Source organism: Scardinius erythrophthalmus (assembly GCF_964197995.2).
Source record: "Scardinius erythrophthalmus genome assembly, chromosome: 19".
Classification (NCBI taxonomy): domain Eukaryota; kingdom Metazoa; phylum Chordata; class Actinopteri; order Cypriniformes; family Leuciscidae; genus Scardinius; species Scardinius erythrophthalmus.
Window position 1 is genome coordinate 40,284,569 of NC_138239.1, and position 18,038 is coordinate 40,302,606.

At 37.9% G+C, this 18,038-nt stretch overlaps 1 long non-coding RNA gene across 1 annotated transcript; it reads left to right on the forward strand.

Annotated features, from left to right (window-relative positions):
* Nucleotides 1–1,968: 1,968 nt before the first annotated feature.
* On the forward strand, nucleotides 1,969–16,946 carry LOC308680139. Its single transcript, XR_014028884.1, has 6 exons — nucleotides 1,969–2,016; nucleotides 3,396–3,503; nucleotides 3,888–4,030; nucleotides 14,978–15,081; nucleotides 15,460–15,617; nucleotides 15,708–16,946. It is a non-coding gene; the product is annotated as an uncharacterized lncRNA (long non-coding RNA).
* The last annotated feature ends 1,092 nt before the right edge of the window (nucleotides 16,947–18,038 follow it).

Genomic DNA, 18,038 nt, shown 5'->3' on the forward strand with positions numbered 1-18,038 from the left:
ACATGAGGCACAGCTGGGATTTCATTTCCAAAGTAATGATGACATTCAGGGCAGATTTACATAATCTCAGAAGAGTTGCAGTCAGATTTTAAGAAACGTATGTAGGCTACTACCTTCCCTTACAAAAAAGAAGTTTCAAGTGTGCTATTAGTATACTTCTTTTAAACTAAAAAATAAGAAAGTATACTTTCAGTCTACTTTTTATGCACTTCTCAGAAATATACTTCAAATTCCACTTAAGTATACTTGACTTATACTGACAGAAAAGTCTAAGTATATTTGGCTTATACTTGTTGATCGAGATATACTTAAAAGTATAATTAAGTATTCTAAGTATTTTTGGTTTGTACTTGTGTTTACTATTTTGATTGAGTAGCTTATTAAAATCTTTTTTTTTAAAACATAATATTACTCACTGTCTTATAAACTAACATGTTCAAGTCTATATAGTAACAAGCTTTCGGGTGGAATAGTTTATAGAGTAAATAAATAAGCATGGAACTGAACCTGATCTTGTACACAGCGATAATAATTTCCTTACGAAAAATACGTTTATTCAAGTGTTCTATAACTATACTTCTTTTCAACTAAAAAGAAGAAAGCATACTTTCAGTCTACATTTTATATACTTCTCAAAAATATACTTTATGTACTTCTCAGAAATATACTTAATTACACTTAAGTGTACTTGACTTATACTGAGAGAAAAGTCCAAGTATATTTGGCCTGTACTTGTACTCAATCTTTTGATCGAGATATACTTAAGTTTAATTATTCAAAGTATACTTGGCTTGTAGTTGTGTTAACTCTCTTGATCGAGTAACCAGATACTTTTTTATTTAAGTAGCCTATGTAAAAATATACTTTTTTTTTACATAGTTTTTCATATACAGTCTTATGAAACTTACATTGTTTGAAAATATTGCTTAAAATATTGATATAAAACAGATATGTTTCTAATTCTGCGTATCTGAATTTTTGGGTAGGCTAGTCCACTAGTAGTGCACATAGGAATTTACTTAAATACTACTTTACTCTTCACTCCATTGACAGAATTTTCCAGCTATCCATGTTTTCTCTGTTATACAGTAGCGGGCGCTATGACACATCTTCTAGTACAGAATCTCCAGATCAAAACACAGGAGAAGAAGAAACTGAAACAAGTGATAAAAGATTGCTCACTCAAATGTAAAATAATGAACTGTCCCAGTTGAAAGACTCCTTCGAATGCAGCTTACCGCCCTTCTTTCCCCAGGCTGTGAAGGACAGAACGAGAACGAGAACGAGTAGATCCTTCACAGACTAGCCTATCAAAAAAAAAGTTCCAACTTTTCATTAGAATTTGTCAGAAAAAAGAAAACGATGAAAGAGCACAAGCAGCAGGAGAGAATCTGGAGATGCAGGTAAACTCGTGCATCATGATATCATCGGTTATGATGTCAGCTCGACTGAATGAAACATCGGCCAAAACAGCAGATATGGAAATAAGACGAATAAGACCTTTTTTAAGGAGAACAGGTCATGCTTCTTTCCAAATTTCAACTTCAACGTAAAATGTAAAACAATTAAGTTTGGTTAGAGCATGATTTACATTGAAAAATCAAACAAAACTGAATTTAAGAACCTATCTAACAGCTTGCTGGAACCAGTTGAAAAACCAGAGCTGCTTCAAAAATGTTTTTTTTTCTTCTTTTTTTTTTCTTTGCTGTGGTGCATCATGGGAGATGGGAGAAACCAAACTGGGGTTAAATGGTATTATTTTTATTTAGTTTTTTTTTTATTATTTGAAATGCTTTGCAATGGTTATGCTTAGGGTTAGTATGTTGTTATATAATATTTTATTAATTAGGGCATTTAAAGCTTATAATACTGAGGTTTGTGTATTTGGTGAACTTAATTTAGGGTTGCTTGCATGTCTGTCAATGGTTGTGCCCATGAGTATAAATGCCCTCTAGCTGAACTTTCACAGCATTGTCAGTCTGTGATGGAAGTTGGAGAGTAATGAAGCTACTGAAGGTTGGAATTATTGTGATTGAGAAGTTTGTTTTAATGTTGTTTATTTTGTTATGTTACAGCTTCATTATGTCATTAGAAATAAATTGTCAGCAGCTTCAAGGTTTAAGTCTGGTGTTAAAGGGAAAAACTAAAATAAAAATCTGTTCTATATTATGACATTGAGGCCCGGTTTCACAGACAGGGCTTAGACTAAGCCAGGATTAGACCATAGATCAATTAGGACATTTAAGTAATTTTTATAAACATGCTTAGAAAAAAACATTACCGATGTGCATCTTAAAACTAAAAAGGCACTGATATATTTTTAAGATCAGTCAGTGCAAGTTTATTTCAGTGGAAACAGCTCAGACTTACATTTTAGTCTAGGACTAGTCTTAAGCCCTGTCTGTGAAACCAGGGGTGAATGTTCTTTAGGAATACACAGTTTCAATCATCTGATCATAGTAACATGGTGCTGTATGTGTAAAATACTTTGGGTAAAAATGTAAGAATTACAGTACTTGTTAATTCCTTTTGTGTGCTGCTTTTATATCCTTTACTAAAATGCTATGAAGATTGAGATTTAATGTGCTACATAAATATTTGTTGCATCCTTGGTAGCATAAATTAGGGTGTTTTGCAGTCTTTTAGCAGCTGGTCTGTGCCATTATTTTTCCATTCTTTAAGAGTTAATCTTTTGTCTTTTGCTGTATTCACACAGATTTTGGACAATGTATGGTTTAAAACAGCTGTTGAACATTTATCATGCTAACTTCTGTTTTCTCTATATAGGTCTGAGATTTTCCACATCCACCTAACAATCCCTTTACAATGTTTCATGTACCATTTAGATGCCTGTGTTTAAAATGTTACTATATATATGTATATATGAAGTGCTTTTACTGCCAATTTACTTATTTAAATTGATCACTTTGTTCCAGTGAGATTATGACAATCTTGATTGGAAAGGTACTGTGTATGTTATATCTTATGGTGTTGCAGGAGTTATTCAGGGATATGAAAGACATCCGACCCACTTGAGCTCAGATATATAGATAGATAAGGGCGCCACAAACTTAGTGACAGGTGAAATTAGATCCATTTAACAATCTGCACACTAAAGAGCTTTAGGGATGTGATCATAGGTGCACTGATGAATGCTTGTTAATGTCAGTTTGTTAATTGTGCTGGTCTGTTATAGCAGTGTTTCTCATGCTCCATTTAAGTGCATTCTGGGATGTTGTTCCAGAGGACTGGAGTTAAGCATTAATGTTAGCTCATCAGCCTCTCTTATGAAGACAAGGGACTTGAGTATCTTTTTTGCGCCTTTCCCTTATCTTTATGTTCTAACCTTGTCCTTTTGCACCTCACATTTTTTTTCATCGGCCTGGTTGTTTCAGAGTCCCAGAGCCACACTCAGCTCATCTTGTGCTTTACTGAGACCTGGAGTCAAGCAGAGGACACCAAAACAACCTGATCTCAGCCAACTTCTATCTTCAGTAATATGTGTAAATATACTTCTGTGTAACTAATTTCATGATGTTACTAATGCTGCATTGTAAGAATTCTCCACGTAAACTGGAAAACTTGTGGTTGTATGTGCTGCTGTTCTCCATTCTTGATGGAAGCCTTGTTGACTTGTAGGTGGATGTTGAAGTCTCATGCCACAATTCCAAAGCTTTCTATTGTCATTTGACTTAAAATTGCTCACTACAACTCAAAGCTGTACCTCATTTTAAACAATTTTCCAATACTCCTGTTACTCCTACACCCATTTGTAACGTGGCCTGTCTGGAATCATTGTGTGGATATTGGTTTATCTACACAAGGACACCGACAGGGCTTTTCCCCCTCTCCACATCACCCACTGCTCTTTTTCTGCTCTCTGGCAGATCCAGAGTCCCAAAGCTGACTTCATTCCAGCTGTAGCTGCTCTCCGCTCCTCTGGAACTGACTGACCTGGATTTGACCAGTGGACACCGCAATATCGTCAATTCCTTCCACAGCCCTCATTAAACTGGGATTAGAGGAACAGGTTTGCTTATCAATATTACTTGGAAATATACTTTTGTGCAATAAGTCAAGTCAAGTCAAGTATATTTGTATAGCGCTTTTCACAATACAGATTGTATCAAAGCAGCTTCACAGTATTAAATTAAAATAATACAACAAGGTTTGTTTCTAGTGGAATTTATTGATAAAATCAAATTAGATATCCCCAGAATATCCCCAACTGAGCAAGCCAAAGGCAACAGTGGCAAGGAACCGAAAAACTCCATCAAGTGACCTAATAGTGTCCTAAAACTCCATCAGGTGACCCAATGGAGAAAAAAAAACCTTGGGAGAACCCAGGCTCAGTCGGGGGCCAGTTCTCCTCTGGCGATTATTAACTAGAGGCCGGATTGTAATTTGAACTGTAAGATTAAAAATATTATATGAATGCCTGGCTGAAGAGATGCGACTTTTTTTTTTTTTTTTTTTTTTTTCACAATATTTTTATTTGACTTTTAGAGTAACATACAACAGAACCCGCTCTCAAACACAAAATACAATGTTACCATATAACATATCCAATATGCCTTTTGACACAAGTAAACAGAGACTAGCCATCTCCCAACGGGCAGAACCCTGACTGTGAAACTATTCATGAGTGTCATCCTCCTCTTGATCTTCGGTTAAGTCTGTGCTTTCTGCAAAGAGCATGAAAGGTCTCCAAATACTTTCAAACAAGTCCTTTTTTCCTTTTAGCAAGTATGTGATGCGTTCCAATGGAAGAGTAGCCAACATCTGCTTAACCCACTGTCCAATACTTGGTCTACTTGTGCTTTTCCAGTGCAATGCAATCAACATTTTAGCTTGTAATAAACATATATCAATGAACAGCATCTCACTTTTTGTATATCCTATGTGCTTGGGGTACAAGCCTAAGATGATTAAAGAAGGTTCCAGAGGAAGATCTTTAGAAATAATATCATTCACAGTTTGCTTTATTACTCCCCAAAATGTTCTAATTTCTCTACAATCCCAAATACAATGGAACAATGTTCCCTTTTCCTCTCCACACTTTGCACATATGTCTGGGATATTTGGATTGAATTGGTTTAATTTAACAGGAGTGACATACACACGCATAAGCCACTTGTATTGTAATAATCTCAACCTAGAATTTATAGTTTGCTTATGTGCTTTACTACAAGCCATTTCCCACTCATCTGGTGATACATTTATTTGCAGATCTTTCTTCCAGGCTTCTAATTTTAGGATTGAATTATCTGGGGAGTGTGATAGCAGTAGTTTATAAAGTTGGGAGATTGCTCCCCTTTTAAAACTTTTTTCACTTATCATTTCTTCTAACTCAGATTTGGGTGGTTTTCGTAAATTGTTTTGATTGGTTCCTATATAACTTCTGAGTTGGAGATATTTGAAAAAATATTTCCTTTGAATGTTAAATTTGTGTCTAAGCATGTCAAATGACATCAAGTTGTCTGAGTCTGTTGGATATAAATCTTGAATTTTCTCCAATCCATTTAAAGCCCATTGCTTAAACACTGCATCGGCTCTCCCTGGGGAGAAGTTCTGATTTCCCCAAATTGGGGTTAGCCGTGATAAAATAACTGGTTCTTTAATGTATCTTTTAACATTATACCACACCTTGACCATGTTTTTAACTATTGGATTTTTAGTTTTCTTCAACAAATTAGCTTCTGTATCAGAAAAAATGTACAAAGGTAACGGAGGACTCAAAATGTTACTCTCCATTTCTGTCCATTGGGGAGTGTCATTTTTGCTAAAATAGTACCCTATAGATCTAAGCTGAGCTGCCCAGTAGTACCATACTAAGTTTGGGCACATCAAGCCTCCTTCATGATAGGGCAAATGAAGTAATGACAGTCTTATTCTAGCACGTTTGTTTGACCATAAAAAATCAAGAAGTAGTTTCTTAAATGTTTTAAACCAGTCTGCAGGGGGTGGCAAAGGAATATTCTGAAACACATACAACAATTTAGGAAGTATATTCATTTTGTAAATATTAATTCGACCAATAAGAGACATGGGAAGAAGAATCCATCTATTGACACTATCTCTAATTTCGTTAGTTATCGATTCATAATTATGCTGAACAATTAAATCTAAATTTGGAAGGATATATATTCCTAAGTAAGTAAATTTAGAAACTGATTTGAATTGTGAAACTACTATAGGTGGATTCTCTCTCTCTCCTTTATCTAGCAACAAGATAGATGATTTTAGTCTGTTAATTACATATCCTGAAATATGACCAAACTCCTCAATTAGTTTTAACAAAGCAGGAATAGAAGAATTAAGTTTTGAAAGGAATACAATTACATCATCTGCATATAACGACAGTCTGTGTTCTACCCGACTAATTGTGATTCCGGTTATATGTAAATGTGACCGTACTGCTATAGCCAAGGGCTCCATTGCTAAAGTAAAGAGCAATGGAGATAACGGACACCCCTGTCGACATCCGCGTTTAATTGAAATTGGTTTAGACACGATTTTATTTGTTAAAATCTCAGCAATAGGATTTAAATATAATAACTGTATCCATTTTCGAATTTTCGGTCCAAATCCAAAGCGTCTTAACACATCAAAAAGATAGGCCCACTCTACCCTGTCAAACGCTTTTTCGGCGTCCAGGGAGAGGAGGGCCGTATCCTTAGTATCGTCTAATGCTTGAATGACGTTGAGAACCCTTCTAACATTATGCAGACCTTGCCGACCCAAAACAAAGCCATTTTGATCCCTGTGGATGATCAATGGAAGGGTTTCCTGTAAACGAATTGCTAGTAATTTACTGATTATCTTAAGATCTGAGTTAAGCAGACTTATTGGCCTCATATTCTCACATCTATCCCTAGATTTTCCAGGCTTAGGTAATAAGATAATTAATGCACTGACCATTGAGTTGGGGAGGTCCCCATCTATAAAAGCTTCCTGCAACATTTCCAATATTGGCTTTACCAACTTTCCCTTAAACTTTTTATAAAAGTCAATTGGAAACCCATCAGGTCCAGCTTTTTTACCTGTGCTCATGCTATCAATTACTTTGACTATTTCATCTTCACTAATGTCACAGTCTAATTGATGGCTAAGGTCTTCTGCAATAGTTGGTATGTTTAACTTGTTTAAGAATTTTTTTTGTGCATTTAGATCGGTCTGACCCTGGGAATCATAAAGTTTTTCATAATAATTTCTAAATTCTTTATTTATCTCTATTGGATCCACAATTGTTTCTCCTTTTGTGTTTATTATTGTTGTTATATTTTTTTGTGCTTCTAATTGTTTTATTTGCCATGCTAAAATCTTACCAGGCTTCTCTCCCTGTTCATAGAAAGACTGATTTAATCTTAATATGTTGGAGGCTGCCCTATCCGCTGTAACTTTATTATACTGTGCTTTTAACAGCAACAGCTCTTTTTCTACTTGTAAATTCTTATATCTAAATAACTGCTTCTCCAAATTCTTTATTTTTTCCTCTAGTTGTTGTCTTTTCTTGCGCAACTCTTTAGATTTTGAAGAAGTATAAGAAATGATATAACCCCTTATACAGGCCTTAAAAGCATCCCATTTGATACGAGCAGTGGTTTGTGTTGTGTTTATACTAAAATATTCATCAATTTTATTCCCCACATATCCTACAAAAGATTCATCTTTGAGCCATTTTTGATGTAAGCACCATCTAGGAGGGTCTATCAATAAATCTTTATGAGTATATTTTATGTTACATGAAGCATGGTCAGATATTGTAATACTATCATAGGAACATTCTCCCATATAGGGCAACAAGTCTGCCGAAATTAGAAAGTAATCTAAGCGAGAATATGTATTAAATGTTTTAGAGTGACAAGAATATGTAATATCAATTGGGTTATAATGTCGCCAAATATCTACCAACTGCAATTCCTTCAAAAAGTTCTGGATGATTTCTCTGCTTTTATGATGAGTCTGGTCAATTCCGGTGCATCGGTCAAGGATTGGATTCAAAACGCAGTTCCAATCTCCACCAATAATATTTTTTCCTGAGAGAGAAGAAATGGTTAGAAATAAATTTATAAAGAATCGATCATCATCTATATTAGGTCCATATACATTTACTAAGTTGAAATTTTCATGTAAAATAGATCCTTGAATAATCAAGTATCTTCCAAATTTGTCTTTTATAACGTTTGTGACATGCAATGGAACCGATTTATGAATTAGTGTAATTACACCTCGAGCTCTAGATGTAAATGAGGATGCATACAGCGATCCCTGCCACCTCCTGCTTATTCTGATATTTTCCTCCTCAAGAGTGTGGGTCTCCTGCAGGAAAACTATTTTAGAGCCTAGATCTTTTATTTTATTCATAACTTGCTTGATCTTTTTAGGTTTATTTAAGCCCCTGCAATTCCAGGAAGTATATTTAATTTCAAATTTTTGTGTCATCCGAACAAAACATACAATAACATTATTTTAGCACCATATAAATGTGTCTGAGAGCTAACATACAGTAGAACACTGAAACATAAATTAAAAGCTACGAACAGCACGAACATCACAAAACAAAAAAAAACAACCACCCTTCCCAGCTGACTGGGCAAACCCCTAAAGTACTCTACTTCCAACCGCTAACACCGTCAGATTCCTGAGATCTGAACTGTTGTCAGTATAAAACATCTCAACGTTCACCTGCTACTGTATTCAAATAATGTATCCTTTGTGAACAGTACTTGCATTTACAACTTCAAAAATGCCTTATCAATAATACCTACAATATGTGGTTGTTACGGCAGTGGCAGTACCTATAAACACAAGTCATTCTGTTCCTTCTGTATCCATTTGGATCTTTTGGACAAAGATCTTGGCCTCCGCTGATGAAGTAAACTTGTGGACTTTCTCCTTGTATGTCAGCACCAACATAGAAGGGGAAAGAATGCCATGCCGCACCCCTAGTTTACGGAGCTGGTCGCGAACAACATCGAATTGCTTCCGTTGCCTGTGCACCTCCGTAGCAACATCAGCAAACAGCTTCACACGTTGGTTCTTGTAGAGGATATCCTTCTTTGTTTTGGCAGCTCTCAGTACGGTTTCTTTCTGCTTGTAATTAAGAAATCTCATGATTACCGTTCTTGGCGAGGCATCGGTGTCTTTCTTTGGCCCGACGCGGTGCGCCCTTTCCAGGACTAAAGGATGGCGCGTTGGGGTTAACTCCAGCGCGTCTGGCAACCAACTCTCCAAAAACCCGCACATGTCGGAGCCCTCACAATTTTCAGGGAGACCCACCAGTCTAAGATTGTTCAAACGTGATCTTGTTTCCATATCGACCATTTTGTCCTCAAGATGCTTATTTCTTTTCTGTAAACTCTCGACCACCGCTTTCAATTCGCCCTGCTCGTCTTCCACGCTAGACAGACGCACCTCTGCCTCGGTCATCCGCTCTGTGCATTCAGACATCTCCTTTCTTGTTTCTTCTATAGCTTTCATTACTCCATCAAATCTTCCCGCGAACTCTGTTTTCAAATTGCGTATCTCTCCCAATATCTCATCTTTAACCATACTTAGCAGCTGTTGATCATTGACGGCCGGAATCGTCGCGTTATTGTTCACATCCCCTTCGTTTGTTTCTTTGCTAGCAGCGCTAACGTCTGCCTCGTTCGTAACGTTAGCATCTTTGTTAGCTGGCTGCTCTGTACCGTGCGATCCAAAGCCTGTTAACTTGGATTGCGTAGTTGATTTGGGTCTATCTCTACTCCCTCTTCCAGTGCTAGGCATTTCTGCACCAGTTTCGCAGCTTTGGAAAGTTTATGGCTCAATTAAAAGGATTAATCAGGATTGTTGTAGAGAGCAGGTTTGAACGTGACCTTCTAGTTTGCGGCCATAACCGGAAGTCAGAGATGCGACTTTAATCTAGTTTTAAACTGGGAGAGCGAGTCTGAGCAACGAACAGTATCAGGAAGGCTATTCCAGAGTTTTGGAGCTAAATGTGAAAATGCTCTCCCTCCTTTGGTGGTTCTGGATATCCTAGGTATGACCAAAAGCCTTGAATTTAGTGATCTTAAAGAGCGCGATGGATTATAGGGCGATAGAAGATCCGTTAAATAGACTGAAGCTAAGCCGTTTAGGGCTTTATAAGTCAGTAGCAATACCTTGTAATTAATACGGAACTTTATAGGTAACCAATGCAGTGATGATAAAATCGGTGTTATATGATCATATTTTCTTGATCTAGTAAGAACTCTAGCGGCGGCATTTTGGACTAACTGTAGCTTGTTAATTGAGGATGCAGGACAACCGGCTAATAAAGCATTACAGTAATCTAGTCTCGAGGTCATGAATGCATGAACTAACTTTTCTGCATCAGAAACTGATAGCATATTACGTAGCTTAGCAATGTTTCTAAGGTGGAAAAAGGCGGTTTTTGTAACATATGAAATATGATTTTTGAAAGACAGGTTGCAATCGAGTATAACACCCAGGTCTTTTACTGTAGAGGATAAAGTAACAGGACATCCTACTATATTAAAGTTGTATTGCGAGAGGTTTTGTGGGCGGTTTTTTGAACCGATAAGTAGTACCTCTGTTTTGTCTGGATTTAATAAAAGAAAATTACGCGTCATCCAATCTTTTATATCTTTAACACACTCTGTCAATTTGGATAATTTAGCGTTTTCATCTGGCCGTGATGAAATATATATTTGAGTGTCATCAGCATAACAATGGAAACTAATTCCATGTTTCCTTATAATATTTCCAAGTGGCATCATATATACTGAGAATAATAGAGGGCCTAACACAGATCCCTGCGGCACTCCATAGTTTACTGGAGTTATGATCGATTTTTCTCCATTTAAATAGACAAAATGGTAGCGGTCAGATAAGTATGATCTAAACCAGCTTAATGCTTGTCCTTGAACACCAGTATAATTTTGTAGTCGATCTAAGAGTATTGTGTGATCTATAGTATCGAACGCAGCACTAAGATCAAGTAAAACTAGTATTGAGATACAGCCTTGGTCAGAAGCTAAGAGTAAATCATTTGTGATTTTAACGAGCGCAGTTTCAGTGCTATGGTGCGGCCTGAAACCAGACTGAAACTTCTCATAGATATCATTTTCTTGCAAGAAAGAACACAATTGAGCGGACACCACTTTTTCTAATATTTTAGACATAAATGGAAGATTTGAAATGGGTCTATAATTTGCTAGGTTATTATGATCTAATTGTGGTTTCTTAATGAGAGGTTTTATAACTGCCAGTTTAAATGTTCTTGGAACATGACCTAAAGATAAAGACGAGTTAATAATATTAAGGAGAGGCTCTTCCACTACAGGTAACACTTCTTTCAGTAGTTTAGTTGGTATCGGATCTAATAAACATGTTGTTGTTTTAGAGGAAGTGATAAGTTTATTTAACTCTATTTGTTCTATAGTTGTAAAGCACTGTAATTGTTCTTGCGGGGTGATAATTAAGGCTGAATTATAAGGCGCAACTGAAGATTGAACGTTTACAATTGTGGTTCTGATGCTTTCTATTTTCTCAGTGAAGAACTTCATAAAATCATTACTACTAAACTGTAACGGGATATTTTGTTCGGGTGATGTCTGTTTATTTGTTAGTCTAGCCACGGTGTTAAATAAAAACCTTGGATTATTTTGGTTATTTTCTATTAGTTTGCGGAGGTGCTCAGCCCTGGCTGCTTTTAGGGCCTTTTTATAACGTGACATACTGTCTTTCCACGCGATTCTAAAGACCTCTAAATTAGTTTGTTTCCATTTACGCTCTAAAATACGGGTTTCTCTCTTTAGAACATGCGTAGTATTGTTGTACCACGGTGCTTTAATTTTCTCTCTGACCTTTTTTAATCTAATAGGTGCAACAACATCCAATGTTCTAGAGAGAATAGTGCTCATAGTGCTAGTTAGTTCTTCTAGTTCATCTGTTTGTTTGGGTTCAGGCAGCAGCTGAGACAGATCAGATAAGCAATTTGAGAAATTATCTATGGTGGATGGAAGGATTGTTCTGCCTGGTTGATAACGCGGCGCCGCATGACATATTACAGCAGTACGTAATATGCAAGTTACCATGTAATGGTCAGTGACTTCATCACTTTGCGGTATAATATCTATATCGGTTGGATCGGTTCCATGTGATATAATTAAATCGAGTGTATGATTAAGACGATGAGTTGGTCCGGTGACGTTTTGCTTGACCCCAAATGAATTTAATAAATCTGTAAACGCAGCCCCTAACGCATCATTTGGATTATCTACGTGTATGTTAAAATCTCCAACAATTAATGCTTTATCGACATTGACTAATAGGTCTGAGAGAAACTCTGCAAACTCTTTTAGGAAATCAGCGTAAGGCCCAGGCGGTCTATATACGGTAGCCAAGGCTAGAGATAATAGGGATGTTTTTCTAACATCTAAGAGCGTAACATTTAGTACAAGTACTTCAAACGAAATAAACTTATAACCCGCTTTCTGAGTAACATTGAGAATATCTCTATAAATTGTCGCAACACCACTGCCACGACCAATCAGACGGGGCTCATGCTTATAGGAGTATCCAGGAGGAGCAGACTCATTTAGACCGAAATAATCATTTGGTTTAAGCCAGGTTTCAGTTAGGCAAAGTACATCGAAGCTATTATCTGTGACTATTTCATTTACAATAACTGCCTTAGGTGTGAGTGATCTAATGTTTAGAAGACCTAGCTTTAGAAATTGTTTTTGTTTACTAATAGCAACATTTTCTGTTTTAATAACAATTAGATTTTTCCTAGATCCTGCAGTAGATTTATTATTTGATCTCACTAAACGAGGAATAGACACGGTTTCTATGCAATATTCTACACTAGTATTTATATCAGTTAAATTGGTGCAGCAGAGACTATGATTTGGACTTTTGGTTACTAGTCAAAAGGTATTTAACATTTTGGAGATGTTATCCGACAGAAGATCTGCTCCGAATCTGCTTGGGTGTAAGCCATCGGCACGGAAAAGCCTAGGACGCTCCCAAAACAGATTCCAATTATTTACAAAGAGCAGTTTCTGCTCATTGCACCATGACATTAACCATTCATTTAGCGCAAATAATCTGCTAAACTTTTCATGTCCTAGTCGGTACGTGGGAAGCGGTCCTGACACTATGATCGTTGTTTCAGGCGATGTGCTGCGTACCGTATCGATCAGATTCCTGAAGTCTTTCTTCAGAATCTCTGTCTGGCGCATCCTGATGTCGTTCACTCCCGCGTGCAGGACAACAGTTCCGACGCGTTCGTCACCGTTCAGAATCTCGGGAACGTGAGTAGTGATTTCAGAAACACGAGCACCAGGAAAGCAGTGACTGTGCACCTTACTTTTACCTAACGTTGCGCGTACGTGCCGAATGATGGAATCGCCGATGATCACAGCATCGCGTTCTGTTTCGCGAAGAGGGGAGAAGCGGTTTTGTGTGGATAACTCGAAAACCGGGAGGGTCGGAGAGAGTCTTGGTCTAGACCTGACTCGCGTCTTCCGCTGCGGAACCACCCAGGCTTCGTGGTGGCGTGTTGGAGCCGGAGTGAACGAGACCATGGCTGATCGCGACCTCGGCGCTCGGGACCTATGTTGAGAAACGCACGGAGTAGACGAAGTCGGAGTCAGCGGGTTAGTAACGTTAATCTCTGATTTGTGTGCATCGGCGCGTGATGTTTCAAGAGCTAACCGCCGGTCTATCAGCTCGGCTTGTCTCAATAAAAGGTCGTGGATCTGTTTCTCAACAGCTTCCAGCTCAGACTGCAGTGCGTGCAGCTCAAATGTGTCCTCACCTGCACCAAAAGGTAGACTACTTTCATCTGATATATTCGCCATTTTAACAGATGGACAGTAAGTTAGCAACAAAGCTACCAGTGATGCTATCAATATTAATACTAAATTTATGACTAAAGTTTTAGATATAATCCGTCTTTTTAGTGGTACGGGTGTAGAGTAGACGCACGATAGGCGAAAAATGTTTGTAAGTGAGTGTTGAGAAGACGCGTTCAGCCGTGATCCACGGGAGTAACCTATAGGAGTATCCAGCGTTGGATCACTAATAGGCTTGAGACGCGTCTGCTCAACAGTCCGCGTTGTAACTATGAGGGTTGAGCAGTAGTGCTTCTCAGTGAGGTAAAGTAGAAAATGTTTGTTGTAAGTTTAAAGAATAAAATCAAGATTTATAAATCAAATCGATGGAGCTCCAAAGACAACAACGCGTTCAGACGCGACGCATGCGCATTCGAAATAACTTTGAGCTTCATTAAACTACTGACACTAACTAAATGTCATTTGTAAAATCATCCTTCCCGCTCATGCTAGAGTGGGTTAGGGTTCTCACAGATGGGCCTTATTTACATCTATGTAACTGATGTTAATTTGTCTATAGTAACAGAAATGTGAAATTCACTTCAATTCTAAATACTTTTTTGTTTCAAAATCAACTGCTGCTAGATGAGAAGTCCTTCCATGTTTGTAGACCAACCTGTGATCCTTGTTATATTTACATTTGCTTGTTTTCATTACTGGGTTAAACCATATTCCCCAAAAGCCTTATGGTGAAGAATAGTCCCATACTTCAGTGCAGCTTGTGATCCACCAATGCTAGGCTAGGTAGAGTTTAGTGTCAGCTGCCTGCAGGTGTAAATCCGCTGATATCTAGATAGATGGGGGCTCCCCAAACTTAGTGACTGGAAATTATGCAGTGTGCACACTAAAGAGCTTTAGAGATGGTCGATCATTGGTTTGTTTTAGTGTACAGTGCTGGACTGTCATTTGATCACTTGTGTATCTAAATGAACATTAGCCCTGACGTTTCCGCCTGTCCTCCAAAGCACCCTGTGTGTTGAAGTGGTCTGAGCAATGATGCAGATAAGACACTTGAGTTTGTGTGTTTTATGCACCTGTTTTAATATCCTGTTAACCTACAATTTGTATCTCTCCCCCTCATTGTTTTACAGCTGCTGGAGAGTTCCAAAGTCACAAAACTGACTTCAATTTGATCAAAGAACAAAATATCCTTCCTCTACCAACTTCACTAAACCTTGGAGGGGTTTGAGAACAGGTGTGCTTGCTGCTTATTCTTGGAAATACTCTGTGCCATCATTCTTTTAAATTCATACAGTTACTAATACTTGCTGTTTTTTTTTGTTGCGTTTTCAACCTTGTAATGCTTCTAAACCTTTTTATTCTTTCTCTTTATACTTGTATATTATTTGATAGTCAATTTTAGTTGTATAGTACTTCTAAAAATGGTTTCAAAGTGGCTTTATGCCATTTTTATTTAGGCCTTTGTGCTCCTTTTCACCTTTTTGCATTTATGCCCTTGTGCCCTCTTGTATACACCTTTTAAGCTTATGATTGTCAACTTTAATTTGGCCTTTTTATTCTTGTACCTCTGCATTTTATACACTTTGTATTTCACTCCTTCATTGTTTTACAGCTGTCTGACAGTTCCAAATTCTCACAACTGACTTGATTCTAGCCAATAGCCATACTGGCTCATCATGGGATTGACTGAGACCTAAATTTGATCAAAGAACAAAGTGACACCACCTGTCTCTGCCAACTTCACCAAACCTTGGAGGGGTTTGAGAACAGGTGTGACACTTCTTGGAAATTCTCTTCTGTGCAATCATTCTTTTGAATTTTATACTAATTCTAACTGAAATGTGATGTATCTTCCTCTAGGTGAGCTGGGTGTGTGGTTGTTCTCCCTTCAGAATGGAAGTCCACATGTTGACACTACTGTCCACCTTGAGGCTCATGGTACAGAATTCCAAACTTCTAACCTTGTTTGACCTTTTAGTAGCGGCTGTTTCATCAGCTCACAGCTGTGTCTTAGTTACACCACAATCAGAATGTTCTTAGTACTCTAGACATTTAATAGCTCTTTTTTAATAATTGTTTCAGTAAATTTCTGACAATACCAACCCTAACCCTGAACCCTGAAGGCTAACCTGTGAAACATTGTGTATATTGGTCTCATTCCTGGGTCAACAGTTTTATGGTGACTGCCAACATTTGTAGTAATGGTTTTTGTATTATGCTTTGAGTTGTTATGCTGGATTTTATCTGTGCCTTTTTTATTTTTGCAAATAGGACCCTTTCATTTTGTCCCTGTCCTCTTTGTATTTATCTCTGCCCATATTTGTTTCATATTTGCTTTTGTATTTTTCCCCTTTAAACCATTGTCTTTTGTCCTACTTATGGTTGTCAGTCACATTTAGTTTGTTTTTCAATGCATATTTTATAAAGCAGCTTTGTCCTTCATGTTTTATTTTCTGTATTAATACCTTCTATTGTCTTTGTCTGTAGCACAGGATCACTTTTATTTCCCCCCTTAATGCTCATTTTGTATTATGACCCTTTTTGTCTGATTATCCCTTTGCAATAATGGTATGATGCCTTTAATATTTTTATGCTTTTGGTTTGCTCTTTTGTATTTTAAACCTTTCATGATATTGTATGCCTGTTGTATTGTAAAGCTTTGTTTGACAGTATGACAACCTCACCTGTATTTTTTTGTCAACCTATTGTGTCCATGGCAACCTATTGTGTCCACCTGCCCCTTGTTGACTCACTCATTTAGTCTTTGTATATATACTTTTAGTTCCTTGTCCATTTTTTTTAAGTTAGTAGTTCTGTTCCTGCGTGTTAATCTCCTAAACATGTTATTTTGATGTTACTTACAAGGTTTTACTGTTACAACTAGATCCTGTTCAAACTCATCCTTGCTCCAACCACCATGACAGAAGAATGGAACATCCAACATGGATGGATGAAGCAGCAGTTTTTCTTGAACCAGTTTTCCTGGTCCCCTCCAGCTGTTTAGACAGTGCTGCATTTTTAATGTATTTTTCTTTTATTGTAAAAGTGTTTAACAATTTGTTTTAAGAAAAAGTAAATAAAAGTTTCAAATTCTTATTGATATATTGAGGTTTTTATTTTATTTAAAAAAAAAAGGGGTTGGGGTAGAGTCCCAGGGGTAGAGTCCCAGGGGTAGAGTCCCAGGGGTAGAGTCCCAGGGGTAGAGTCCCAGGGGTAGAGTCCCAGGGGTAGAGTCCCAGGGGTAGAGTCCCAGGGGTAGAGTCCCAGGGGTAGAGTCCCAGGGGTAGAGTCCCAGGGGTAGAGTCCCAGGGGTAGAGTCCCAGGGGTAGAGTCCCAGGGTTAGGGTTAGGGTTAGGGTTAGGGTTAGGGTTAGGGTTAGGGTTAGGGGAATGAAAAATCCAAGATCCAGGGCCCGAAGGCCCCAGAAATGGCTGTGCACTGGCCTACTTTCTACTGACCACTAAAGGAAAACCCCAGGCCCAAAAAGGTAAGCGGTTCTGACATAGAGAGACATATATAATTATAAAATAATAAAATATAGGGCTACAATCGCCAGGGTTCAAATCAAACGGGCTATATTGCCCTGGTTTACACCAACAAGGGTTTAATTTAATGAAAAAACTATGGTAGGTTTTAGTCAGATGTGGTAAGGGGCATATAACTCACGTCTGTATGGACATGAGGAGACGCTCGACGTCACAGTGGACGGAGAAAAAATCATGTGGCTCTGCAACATCACCCGCACCAATGATGGCGGCCATTTTAACCAACTCGACGCCTGTATGGGCTGAAGAGAAAATTTTCCAGAGCTCTGCTACATCACCCACCTTCAAAATGATGGCAGCTGTACTCATTTTTACGGTTTTTGTGTCATTCAGGCATATCTCGCGACGCGTTTCGAACTTTCCCAAGGTTCTCATCAGGCGAATTGAAATGACAACTGTCTCTGTTCCCTCTGCAACTACAGAGTGCTCGAGGGCGTGGTCCCTCTGGACTTTATAGTGGTAGAGGGCGGGGCGCCCCTCCCACTACTAAATACCTTTCAGCACTGTATGGTGCTTCATAAATAGTTTTTTCACTATCAATAAATTTGTTTTTAATTTTAATATTTAATAATCATACACATACACTCACAGACATCACACACAATCCATTCCAGACGAAGGGCAATCCAAAAGCTCAGAGGCGGTG